The sequence below is a fragment of the Ursus maritimus genome, unplaced genomic scaffold (assembly GCF_017311325.1).
Source record: "Ursus maritimus isolate PB19 unplaced genomic scaffold, ASM1731132v1 scaffold_17, whole genome shotgun sequence".
Lineage (NCBI taxonomy): Eukaryota > Metazoa > Chordata > Mammalia > Carnivora > Ursidae > Ursus > Ursus maritimus.
The window spans coordinates 24,992,956-24,993,953 of NW_024424119.1; positions in this window are offsets into that span (position 1 = coordinate 24,992,956).

Genomic DNA, 998 nt, shown 5'->3' on the forward strand with positions numbered 1-998 from the left:
AATTTTTTCTCTGGCTGAGGGGAAACCACTCTCTTTCCTTAGCCTTCCTGTCCCTAGAAAAATAAGCTTCCTGGCCCCTCAGCCTGGCCAAATGGATTCTGCCTCATCACAGGCCCAGCTGGACCCCGCTCAGCACTTGTCTAAAAGCTAATGTAGGTGAAAGGAGAAGGTTCTATTCCAGCCACACTAACAAGTCCTCTGAAAATCCAGGGAACTGAATTGGACCCTGTGTTAGGAAGGGGCCTGTAGCCAGCTTGGTCCTAAGGCTCACTACCACCTTGTATATAGAAGCCCGCCTATGGCCCAGTCTCCCTTTTGAGACAGACCTCATTTCTCTGAAGAGGCACACCCTAAAAGCCTAGTGCTAAGTCTAGCTGGGATGCACAAGGACTCTGCTTGCTGGTAGAAAGGTCATTGGTCCTTGCAACCTCCCTTCATGGTTTCAGGAACCCCCTCCCGGACTGGCTGCCCCACCCTGAGGCTAGTCTGGAATCTTAGTGAAAGGAAAAAGCTGGAAAACAAGGAGTCATTCAGAGTGGGTTGCAGAGAGGAGGGAGAGGTTTCTGGCTAAGATCTAAAAGGAGGGGCCTAAAGGAAGGAAGGAAGCTCTAAGCTTCTGCCCAGACTTTTTCCCTGAGACTCCTAAGGACAAGAGAGAAGCTAGGCCCAGGTTTCTCCCTAATTTTCTTTGCCACCTTAAGAGTTCTCAGTCTTCCAGCACTGACTGCCCTCTGTGGCTGACTCCTTTCTCTCCCCTCCCCCTTCCCTAGGCTAAAGGGCCCACAGGGACTGACAGGGAGGGAGGCTGAGTGGCTGTACTGTGGGCATGCCTGCTCCTCTCCCTTCCCCCTTCCCTTAGCAGCAACGTCACCGCAGCACCAGTGGCAGCGGCGGCGGCAGCGAGGATACTGGGGCTGGGATTGCGCAGCCTCCCTGCATTAGCAACGATGCCATTGTATTAGCAGAAATCAGATCTTAGGAAATCGGTTCAGTTCCCC